Genomic DNA, 12247 nt, shown 5'->3' with positions numbered 1-12247 from the left:
AGTCCCTGGGGTGGGAAGATCTCCTGGAGGAGAACATGGCAACTAGTTTCAGGAAATCCTATAGACAGAGGAGCCTGGCAGGGGTTGGGGGAGGCTACAGTCCATGGGGTCACAAAGAGTGAGACACAACTTAGTGACTGAGCACGCAGGCGTCCTCCCAGTCACATGGTGGCACTTACACGTTTTTTAAGGGAACAAAATGTGATGAGTAAGCATTGCATTTATGCCCAATGTGTAGGCCTCTCTGAGCTGAATATATTATGCTCTGATATTGTCAGATAATGTTATTGTCATTTTGCAGGTGGGCCCTTCAAAGAAATTATTTGTCAATCCAATCCAAAGAGTGGTTATAGTTATATAGATAAAATAAACACAGGCAAACAAATCTGACGGGAAAAAAAAAAGAATAGATTGCCTTAAATTTTTTGGAACTCACCAGGGTATTTTTTATCTTCAAAAACCAAGAAGCAAATTATTTTTGGTGAAATAATTTATATACAATATTATGTTTATTGATACATAAAAGTAACCAAATGTCATTATTTTGAAAATGGTACTGCTACAGCCCAGAAAATTCCTCAGCATCTCCACCATTTATTACTACAGAGTCTACTAGCCAACCGTTTTGGAACAGATTGGCAGAGAAGGAAACTGCTCTTTTTAAATACCAGAGTCCTCACAGGTACATTGGCGTGCTCTCCAATATTATTCTTTGGGCTGGAGTTGATTTTGAAAAATTCTTGTGAGTATATAGATAGGCTGTTTGATCGAGTCAAATTCTTCCAGATTACTTAGAGTTGGGTTAGAAAGGAAGCCACTTAGAACAAATGAAAGAAGTCCAAAATTTCTGGCTCTGTTAACTAAAGTGTCTCATTTGTTACTTAATATGAGAGAGAGAGCTAAAGAGACAAAAATTCCAAACGGGGAGCTCTTAAAATCATTTCGATTCTCAACCCTTTGATAAGGAGGAGTTAAGGTAGTAATAATAAACTTGTAGCATGTGCATGCACAAAGGAGAAACAGAGAGTATGTTTTATTGCTCTTAGAAATAAATATTACGAGAATCAGCATGCTTGCATAAAGATGAGAAAAAAATTTTGTGTGTGTGTTTGAGTTGAAAACGTAAGCAGAACTTTCATTCTTAAGCGAACCATCCTCTAGAGACTGGATTATAGGATAGTTTTTCTTTAACAATCCCAGAAAAAGCCAGAATCCTTTCTTTGGAAGCTGGAAAAACAGGAAAAATCTGTATTTGTGTTTTGCCAGTAGTGAAGTCTAAATGACCTGAGGGATGGTAGATAGCTCACCCAGGAGTCAATAGTTTTCAAGTAGACTGCTTCCTAAACGTCAGGAAGACCTTAATTTAAAATGTTCCTCAAGTAGGTAAAATAGAAGCTTAGAAATTGGTATCTTCAGAGTGAAGTGTTTTAGTAATGGGGAAAAAGTGGAAATGAAACACTTAAATGAGGAAAAGTTTGAAGGCAAACCCTTGTTAGTTACTCTCCCACCCTGTGCTGGGGAGGATGTGTTACTAGCATCCTAACTGACCCACTGAAGTAGTCCCCAGCAAAAGTCCATCTGGTTACTCCAATAGGGTGAGTTTCTCTTTAACTTCATCCACCTCATCTTACTCTGATCCTATTCTTGTTTGCAAATTTCTAACCTAAATTTTATTTTTTCAGTTAGACTTTTCTGGAAGTGAAATGCCCTGAACCTTTCAGATTGCTTCACAAATATCCTTTATTTTAAACTGATAAATTGAAATCTGTGTTTTTCATTAGCTTCTAGTGAGCTTTAGTATTAGCATGAATGTTTCCTGAAAGTCTGTTCATTCTTTTGCTGTGCTCGTTTCTCAGTCGTATCTGAACCTTTGTGGCCTTATGGACTGTAGCCTGCCAGGCTGCTCTGTCTGTGGGATTTTCCAGGGAAGAATACTGGAGTGGGTTGACATTTCCTACTCCAGAGGGTCTTTTTGATCCAGGGATCCAACTCACATCTCTTACGTCTCCTGCATTGGCAGGTGGTTTCTTTACCTCTAGTGCCACCTGGGAAGCCCTATATTCATTCTGCTGTTGGTCTAATAAAAGTGAATTTCTGAACATGCTTGGCTTTCATTGATGGCGATCTCATAAAGATGTATTTACCCTGAGAATTTAAATCTGAAAAAACCTGCCAATTGTTTTCTAACTCTTTAAGAGCAACATAGATGAACTAAAACCCACATTCCTTCACTGAACCTGGAAAATAGTTTGTGAAATCTTGCCACCGGCTTCCCCCGTGGCTCAGTGATTAAAAAAACAATCTGCCTGCAATGCAGAAGACCCGAGTTCAGTCCCTAGATCAGGAAGATCCCCAGAGGAGGAAATGGCTACCACTGTAGTATTCTTGCCCGGCGAATCCCATGGACAGAGAAGCCTGGTGGCCTACAGTCTACAGGGTCGCAAAGAGTCAGACATGACTGAAGCAACTGAGCATGCAGGCATGTCATGTATAAAACTTATTTTTTGTTTAAAATTATGAGTTAAACTTTAAAATTACATTATTGATGATGATCATTGAGGCTGGGTAATGGATCCACTGGGAGTTCATTAACTTATCCTTTCTATTTTGTGTATATTTAAAAATTCTTCGATAAATATTAAAACAGAAACAAGCAAAAAGACATCTCAGGAGATTTAAAATTCATCTTCAAAGAACTTTCTGGAATTGAGGTAATGTGATTTGTTCACTGCCTGGATTTCCAGTGTATTTGTCTCCACAACAAGCCGAACTCGAGCTCAGGTTGCTGGGGCAATGCTATCAGGTGTCTACCAGCTCAGCCTCTGCCGCTCCTTTGCCAGAAGGTACTATATTTGGATCTATGTGTAACACTTGACACTTTGGCTCAAGTTGTAATGAATCAACTCATTTCTTTTCTAAGAGGGTTTGGAGACTTGTTTGCTCCTGCTGAACATATTGAAATATCTGTGAAATCGTCAAGATTTTGATTTTCCTAGGCATGATTCTGCTTTGTTTTAAAATAATAGACATCCTTCTTGTACTCTAAGGCTTCGTGTTCCCTTATATACCAACAGGATCTCTTGTTCAAAATTGATACATGTCTTTGTCTTTACCAGAAACACATAAGTGTTTCAGAGACTAAGTTCTGAAATAATGACACTAATTATTATGGTGAATATATGAATTATATGTAATTCATATATCATGTAATATATCAATTTAGTATAAAATTTAAAATATTATAAATTTAATAAACAGTATAAATAATATATTTTAAAAGAATTATAAAATTATATTAAATATAACAATAAGGCTATAAGAAGTTTTCAAGTAATCTGACCAGATAGAAAACTAGAAATGCCTTATTTATTTCTCTTTAAGATTTAATCCTACATAGAAAGGCTTATCAACCTATTACATTTCATTAAAGGAAATATTCAGTTGATGTTCATTTGAAAATTTTGCCTCATTTATCTCACTGATGTATTCATTTTGCCTATGTTTTTGTAGTACTTTTTGTCATATTACTTTAATAATACAATATGTTGTCTTTGTTTAAAAAAATTAGCAATATTTTCCTTTAATGTTTTATGTAGCTTTGATTAAGACTATTCTTTTAAAATTGATTAAGATGTATTTATATCAAATTTGGAAAACTCAGCAGTGGGCGCAGGACTGGAAAAGGTCAGTTTTCATTTCAGGCCCAAAGAAAAGCAATGCCAAAGAATGTTCAGACTACAACACAATCGCACTCATCTCGCATGCTAGTAAAGTAATCCTCAAAATTCTCCAACCCAGGCTTCAGCAATACATGAACTGTGAACTTCCAGATGTTCAAGCTGGTTTTAGAAAAGGCAGAGGAACAAGAGATCAAATTCTCAACATCCACTGGATCATTGAAAAAGCAAGAGAGTTCCAAAAAACATCTATTTCTGCTTTATTGACTATGCCAAAGCCTTTGACTGTGTGGATCACAATAAACTATAGAAAATTCTGAAAGAGATGGGAATACCAGACTACCTGACCTGACTCTTGAGAAACCTGTATGCAGGTCAAGAAGCAACAGTTAGAACTGGACATGGAACAACACACCGGTTCCAAATATAAAAAGGAGCACATCAAGGCTGTATATTGTCACCCTGCGTATTTAACTTATATGCAGAGTACATCATGAGAAGCTCTGGGCTGGATGAAGCACAAGCTGGAATCAAGATCTCTGGGAGAAATATCAATAACCTCAGATATGCAGATGACACCACCCTTATGGCAGAAAGGGAAGAAGAACTAAAGACCCTCTTGATGAAAGTGAAAGAGGAGAGTGAAAAAGTTAGCTTAAAGCTCCACATTCAGAAAACTAAAATCATGGCATTTGGTCCCACCACTTCATGGCAAATAGATTGGGAAACAATAGAAACAGCGGCTGACTTTATTTTGGGGGGAGTCCAAAATCACTGCAGATGGTGACTGCAGCCATGAAATTAAAATACGCTTACTCCTTGGAAGGAAAGTTATGACCAACCTAGACAGCATATTTAAAAAGCAGAGACATTACTTTGCTAACAAAGGTCTGCCTAGTCAAGGCTGTTGTTTTCCCAGTGGTCATGTATGGATGTGAGATTTGGACTGTGAAGAAAGCTGAGCACCAAAGAATTGATGCTTTTAAACTGTGGTGTTGGAGAAGACTCTTGAGAGTCTCTTGGACTGCAAGGAGATCCAACCAGTCCATCCTAAAGGCGGTCAGTCCTGAGTGTTCATTGTAAGGACTGATAGTGAAGCTGAAACTCCAATACTTTTGGCTACCTGATGTGAAGAGCTGACTCGTTTGAAAAGACCCTGATGCTGGGAAAGATTGAAGGCAGGAGGAGAAGGGGACGACAGAGGATGAGATGGCTGGATGCCATCACCGACTCAATGGACATGAGTTTGGGTGGACTCCGGGAGTTGGTGATGGACAGGGAGGACTGGCGTTCCGCAATCCATGGGGTCGCAAAGAGTCAGACATGACTGAGCGACTGAAATGAACTGAACTAATATCAAATACCTTGGTTAAATAAAAAATTAAATATTAAAAATATCTAAAAGTTTTGCTTTATCTAAACCAAATCTGTGAATATTTTGTTTTTCAGATTTAATTTGGATGTTTGAATTTGTATTGATGGTATAACCATATACATGTTCTCAAATTTTCCTTCCAAGTAGATTTTCATAGAGAAGACCAAATATTCTGATGTGATTATAATTTGATTTTTTTCTCTATTTTTCACATACAGAAAGATATATTATTATTTTGAGGCCCTTTTCTGTAGGGAAAGCTATGAAATAGAAATAATGGTTTCAGACTAAAATATTTGAAGAACATTTTTCCTATGATCAAATTTAAAGTTTTATCTCTTAATCCTGAAGTTTTTTATTTCAATCTTTCTATTTTATTTTAGCTTATTCACCTAATTCTCAGTTATACAAAGACATATAAATCATCAAGTTTACAATTGAATTAGACCCATATTGAGCTGAATCGGACTTGCTTGAAAAGATATTTTCAGAGATACAAATTATCACAATATATTCTGTAAAAGTACCCACTTATTTTAGTTAAGTACATGTGCTCTATAGCCAAAGTTTTGGTCTCAAAATTCAGCTCTGCTCTGAGGATGAAATATGTAAAAAGGATTCAGAAGAATATCTGGCCACTGAAAGTGAAAGTTGCTCAGTCATGTTCGACTCTTTGTGACCCCAAGGCTTCGCCAGGCCAGAATACTGGAGGAGGTAGCCTTTCCCTTCTCCAGGGGATTTTCCCAACTCAGGGATTGAACCCAGGCTTCCCACATTTCAGGCAGATTCTTTACCTGCTGAGCCACCAGGGAAGCCCAAGAATACTGGAGTGGGTGGACTATCCCTTCTCCAGGGGATCTTCCCAACCCAGGAATTGAACCTTGGTCTCCTGCACTGCAGGCAGATTCTTTACCTGCTGAGCTATGAGGGAAGCCCATATAGCTGCTGCTGCTGCGAAGTCACTTCAGTCGTGTCCGACGCTGTGCAACCCCATAGACGGCAGCCCACCAGGCTCCCCGTCCCTGGGATTCTCCAGGCAAGAACACTGGAGTGGGTTGCCATTTCCTTCTCCAATGCATGAAAGTGAAAAGTGAAAGTGAAGTCGCTCAGTCGTGTCTGACTCTTCGAGACCCCATGGACTGCAAGCCCACCAGGCTCCTCCTACTAGTAAGTATTTTATAAGTAAGAATTATTACTCATGATTTAAATATTTTGGAAAGACATTTGGTCCTGGAGAAGGAAATGACAACCCACTGCAGTATTTTTGCCTGGTAAATCGCATGGACAGAGGAGCCTCGAGGGCTATAGACCGCGGGGTCACAAAGAGTCTCAGTGACTAAACAACAACCTGTACAAAAAAAAAAGAAAAGACGTTTGTTATGTATATATAACAAATGTATGTGGCAATGTTATGTGTATTAACACAATGTTTCTATAATTATAACAATTTGTATAAACAATGCGTATTAATGTATGTCAGTGTTATGTATAATAATGTATATAAAAATCATTACTCTTAATTTCAGTTTATTATAGAAGCGTTAGTTGGTCTGCTGCTGCTAAGTCGCTTCAGTCGTGTCCGGCTCTGTGCGACCCCATAGACGGCAGCCCACCAGGCTCCCCGTCCCTGGGATTCTCCAGGCAAGAACACTGGAGTGGGTCAGTCATGTCCAAATTTTTTCCACCCCATGGACTGTTGCCCACCAGGCTCCTCTGTCCATGGGATTCTCCAGGCAAGAACACTGGAGTGGGTAGCCATTCCCTTCCCCAGGGTTGAACCTGGGTCTCCAGCACTGCAGGCAGATTCTTTACCAACTGAGCCACTAGGAAAGCCTTTAATATAAATGTAAAATGTTTTCAGAAAAGAATTTAAAAGTACAAAAGTGAATATGAGTAAAATAAAATTATAAAGAGTTTCACTACTCAGAGGTAACCATTGATAGCATTCACATCTAGACTTTTTCTGTAAATTTTAAAATGTAAATTTAATGTCTAAGGTAATAATGCTCAAGTAAAAATGGATGGATTTTGTTATCAAAAAACTACAGTTATTTTGCTAAAGTTTTTCAATTGTGAGAAGGAGCAGGCATCAAACTTTGGCTAAAGAATAATTTAAAAATATGCTGTCATATGAAATAATGAGATTATGAAAATATTTAAAGATTCCATTTTCACATCTCATAGATTAAAAAAATACATCTTGTTCGCTTTCTTCGTTAGTTAACCTTTTCACAGCTGGCAGAAAATGGCTTTGAGGAATTTCCTAGAATTAGTTTAACGAAATTAAATGCCAATAAATGTATGCACATTACATGCTGACTGAATTTGATGTGATGTGTACTACATCTTCGGTAGAATTAAGTATAGTTTTGGTTTATGTTATTGATCCATATTTGTTTCCTCATATGTTTCTATATCTTAAAAATAATTCTAAGCTATAATCAGATTTTTGATGAATTGATTCATCATTCTTAGTACAGCATCTCTTACACTTTGGCTAGGAATGACATGCCTTAATACATTCCACTATGACTACACATGTGGATATCTTCCAATGAAAATATTACTTTCTTTGCTTTTCCCAGAGTATGTAAATGAATTTTAAAAACATTTAGTAGAGGTACTGTCTTTTGGGTGGAGAGATTTTACTGTAAATAAAGTTTGTTAGAGATTTTCCCCAAGGATCTCTCCAATCCAAATACCATTTGCTTAAATGACCTTATTTGTACACTAGTCTTGTTAATAATTATGTCTTCATAGCTCTACCATTGATGGAGCGACACATGGAAAAGCCTGAGAAATTCTAAACCCAGATAATGTGAAAAACTGCTTAATGGCTAAGTAAAGATTACATTGGTGGATTGGGACAAAACTATACTTAAAGAAATTGAGATTTATAAACCAATTAAATTTAAATTAATTTGAGGCTAATATAAGCTTATATTTTATGGTGAACTTGGTCAATTCATGTAGTTTTATAAAAACATATATGAGTTGCCTTATTCTCACTGCTGCTGCTAAGTCACCTCAGTCATGTCCGACTCTGTGCTACCTCATAGACAGCAGCCCACCAGACTCCTCCATCCATGGGAGTTTCCAGGCAAGAGTACTGGAGTGGGTTGCCATTGTCTTCTCCGCTTATTCTCACTATGTATATATTAAATGTTCTCTAAAAATCTGAAATTTAGAAAATTTAAAGAAAAAAATTAACAGCCTCATAATCCCATCTTCTAAAGATAACCAATGTATATACTTCACTATATATACATAGATGAGATCTTGATTTAATAAGTATTTTATTTGTGATAAATAATTGTGATTGTTACTAGCTCTTTTACTGATTACAAAGTTGACAATATACAAATAAAATATTAATTTCCAGATTTTAAGTGACTGTGAGTCATCACACATATTAATCTAATGGGAATGCTTCTAAAAAACAGAAAATGCCTAATTCAAAAAGTCATCAATTAAATCCCAAAACCAAATCTAGTATTTTCCCCCAAATGAGTTTGCTTTTAAAATCACTTATATCAGCAGAATATGGGACATGGTAAATGGTCAAGAAATAAGCATGCATAGCATTTTAATGATTTATCCAGGGTGAGTGATGATAGAAATCACCAGCAAGATATCAGTCAGGACCCTGAGACAAAACAGATTGTACCCTCAAAGGTATTTAATTTAAAATAATTTAACAAAGGGGCTCTGTTTAGAGGTGTAAACATACTGTATTCTCCAAAAATGACCTAATATATTTTATAAATAAAATCTAAATTTTCTTTCTTCACATTTTCCTTAACTTTTTTAGTATAAAACTGTGAGATGTTTATACATGGATAGCTGACCATTTTAAAATTTCTCTCTTTTTGGTTTCCTAACACACTGCGTTTTAATTGTTTTTACATGAATGTAAATTTGGAAACAGGGAAATGAGGCAACAAGGTCTTGCCTCCCAGGCTGGGGAGATTGCTTTCTTGGCACTGCCAACTAATTGGGAAGCTATGCTCCAGGCCCATTTCTTACTTTCTTGACTTTCTTCAAATAATGTTTTCTTCAGACACCAAGTTTCTTTTGTTGTTGTTGTTCTTTTTAATTCTGGCTGCATAGGATCTTGGTTGCGCTATGTGGGCTCTCTTAGTTGCAGCACGCAAGATTAGTTGCTCTATGGCACATGGGATCTTACTTCCCTGGGGCTGCTGCTGCTGCTGAGTCGCTTCAGTCGTGTCCGACTCTGTGCGACCCCATAGATGGCAGCCCACCAGGCTCCGCCGTCCCTGGGATTCTCCAGGCAAGAACACTGGAGTGGGTTGCCATTTCCTTCTCCAATGCATGAAAATGAAAAGTGAAAGCAAAGTCGCTCAGTCCTGTCCGACTTTTTGCGACTCCATGCCAGGGATCAAGCCTGCACCGCCTGCTTTGGATGGCAGATTCTTAACCACTGGACCACCAGGGACATCCCCAGACATGAAGTTTTTCCAGTGATTGACCTACATGTTTTTTTCTCATTTATCTCCAAATCACATATTGGTTTATCTTTCTGACTACTCCAGACTCCTCAAAGAATTGATTTTCTCTGGGCAAAACCTCAGACTAGCTAAACCTGGATCTGATCATGAGGACTATTCCTCCCCTTTTGAAATCTCAAACTTGGAGCTCCTGAGTACTTTTTTTAGTATCCTTACTATCTATTCTTCTTACTGATACCCCTCACTGACCAATTGGATCTTTTTTGCTTACTTCAAATTGTCAGTGAAATGCATAGTCACTTCACAAACTTGGCCACTCTTCCTTCATTAATCAGTATGTTATTAATACTACCCCCCCCAAACCCAGACTTGAAACTTGGGAGCTATTTTTAAAAAGTTTAAACTTCTTTATAACATCTTCCTCAAGCACACGTTTACTCAGTTACCTAAGCTTCATGGACATTAGGGTTCTTAGAGTCCTTCTCATCCATTAACTTCTTTCCACTCTCTGTGGCTGTTTTAGTTCTGGCCCTTCTCCCAGGACTCTGCAGTAAGCTTTAGAATGACAGTATGCCTCTCTCCCTAGATTACCAAATGTTTCTTTAGGTATTAGAATAGTTAATACTTCTTCTCCATCCCAGATTTTAAACATTAAATACTCATACCTATGAGTGGTTTATTTACCTTTCAGAATTAGGACTTAGAAGATATTGACTTAGAGTAATATAGGAACTTTTTAAATACTGGCACTTTATAGTTTATTGGGTGTAAAAACTCATCATGGCCATGCCATCTTGTAATTTAAAGTTTCTGTTATTTTTGAAGTACTGCAAGAGGAATTCTGAGTCATATATTGGATAATTAAAATGTTAGAGCAAACATTTATACATGGAGGTAAATACTGTGTTGAGATGGAATATTCTTAAAAACTCTTCCTGCTAAATTAATCTTTTGATCTAATTTCCTTTTCTAATTTTAGCTTTTTGTGTACTGGTTTTGAAAGAGTGAGGCTGTTAATATGGGTTTTTTTTTTTTTTTTGTGGTGAGTGCTTTGTTGCTTAGCCCATAGTGTTAATGCGGTTAAGGACATTGGTCTGATTTCCCAATGGTTCAGTAATCTTCCTGTAGTCTGTAGTCACGGACTGTCCTCCAAACCATGACCAACCATTTCATAGATATTAGTCATGAGGGAGACAGAAAAGGGGAATCAGGATGGCTCAGTGTCAATTCATTCTAAAACAAATTAAGGCACATGCCCTACCAGACGCATGGTTCAGAAGTTTTGCCTTCTCTTATTTAAAAGTAATTCAGCCTTTATTCAGGGTTTCCCAGGTGGCGCTACCATAATTTGCTACGGATTACGCCTCTATGGCCCTCAACAGTGTTAGTTGCTATAGTTTTCCATCTTCTTTCTCTGGTCTTTATGTTGGATGGTTTACTGAATTTACTGAGATGCAGTGTGTTGAGATGAAAAGGATGTAGTTTTTCGAGTCAGACCCCTCTGCTCTACTTCTATCACTAATTAGTTGTATGCCCTTGGTTAAATTTCTGAATCTCCAACTTCCTATTTCTTTCTTTGAAAAAAATAACTATATGGTTATAAGAATTAAATAATATACATAAGTCAAGAAATAGTATATGCATAATAAATGCTAAAGTTCTCTATTTATCTTTTGTGATACATAAAATCTAATCAGCCAGGAAAGTTTTATATGGTTACCAGTTATTTAATACTTTCTTGGTGCCAAGCATGCCATATATATATATATGTGTGTGTGTGTGTGTGTGTGTGTGTAGTTTATATATGTGTGTATGTAGTTTATATATATAATATTTATATGTAGTTATATATATATAATCTCTACTTCTCATGATAACTTCAAAAGGTAATTTATAATTATTTCTTTTAAATGAAGAAACTGAGATGAGTTGCTATCTGGGGTGCATGGTTATCACCAAAGCACAGTTTACAGTAAATTGTGGGTACAGAGATATTTCTAGGGAAGTGATTTTTAAGTATTATAGTTGAATGACTACCTAGATATGGAAAAAAAAACATCCAGGTAATTATTTCACAAAAAATTTTTTGTTGGTGAAAAAAGCAGACTCTTGGGGCCCATTGGCAAGGATCCTGGGTCTGGAGGCCAGGAAGTTACAGTTTTAACAAGCTGCCTGTGCCATTTTGATGCAGTTGGCACTTTGGAGAACACTTGGATAAATATCAGCCTATGTATTCTACTTGAATTTTCCCCAACACCCCAGACTTTAAACTGTGGCAGGAGGAGGAAGAGGATTCAGAGGTAGGCTATCATCCATAGGCTAACACTGATTTGCATAGGTAGGTAACACTCCCAGCTCTTCACCACCTCAAGATGCTTATCTTCTAGCGATACCTCTACACATTGTCTGCATTTCTTGATGTCTTTAGTCAACCTGGTTTCATTCAGGATCAAATTAATTGTATTAGCAGCAAACAGATGAGGAGGAGCAGAGAGAGGACCCTTACAGGGTAATTCTAGCCATTACCCTGTGGAAGTGTTACCAGCCGCAATCTCTTGAAACCTCAGTTTTCTTGACTATAAATGGGATGACATTTGTCTTATAAAGTTAGAAGAATTATTAAGTGTAGTAAGAGTTATTACATTAAGTGTAGTAAAAATTTTTACACTGCCTAGCGTATGGGAGGTGTTTGTAAGTGGCAGCTATTGTTACTATTTATTTTTTTA

This window comes from Budorcas taxicolor, chromosome 6 (genome assembly GCF_023091745.1).
Source record: "Budorcas taxicolor isolate Tak-1 chromosome 6, Takin1.1, whole genome shotgun sequence".
Lineage (NCBI taxonomy): Eukaryota > Metazoa > Chordata > Mammalia > Artiodactyla > Bovidae > Budorcas > Budorcas taxicolor.
The sequence above is the reverse complement of the archived record's forward strand: the minus strand, read 5'-3'. Positions refer to the sequence as shown.